Source organism: Cryptotermes secundus, unplaced genomic scaffold (assembly GCF_002891405.2).
Source record: "Cryptotermes secundus unplaced genomic scaffold, Csec_1.0 scaffold101, whole genome shotgun sequence".
In the NCBI taxonomy this organism is placed as follows: Eukaryota; Metazoa; Arthropoda; class Insecta; order Blattodea; family Kalotermitidae; genus Cryptotermes; species Cryptotermes secundus.
Genome location: NW_019720704.1, coordinates 1 through 636, shown reverse-complemented (window position 1 = coordinate 636; position 636 = coordinate 1).

Here is a 636-nt window from a genome sequence, read left to right as displayed (position 1 = left end):
ATCCAAACCCACTACTATTTCCGAATTGCATGCCTTGGCGAGTCAGGTCGCCGAAGCAAAGGCCATAGATAGTCAGAGACGAGGTTCAGAAAACCAGGCCTTGGCCGGGGCCTCTCAGTCAGCGGGTCGTGCCTCCCGTCAGGTTAGTATGGCGGTAGACCAGGGACAGCGAGTGCGGAGTGAGGGAGTGGTTTGTTGGAAGTGCTTGGGGAAGGGTCATCTAAGAAGGCACTGTCCATCTTCTCTTCCCTTGCCTTCGAGTAACCGGGGAAACGAACAAGGCGCTCGGCAGTGAAGCCATCGGCTAGTGTCCGAGCGCCGAAAAGGACCTTCCCTCGGTTAGGAATTTCGCCGGTAAGGACCGCTGGAAACAATCCGTGGGTTCTTCTGTCAGTTAAGGATTATTGTTTGCCAGCAATATTGGATTTAGGTTCCTCCTCCTCTTTCATAAGAAGAAACGTATTTGAACGCATCCAAAGCTTGGGCTTGCCGTGTTGGGTAGAGGCCGTGAGCCAATCGTGTCGTGTTGCTAATGGCCAAAGTTGCGCATTAAGTGAGGCCGTTTCATTACAGATTAAGTTGCACGCATTATCTTGGAGGTATTCTTTCCTCATATTTGATGACTCTCCAGTTCCA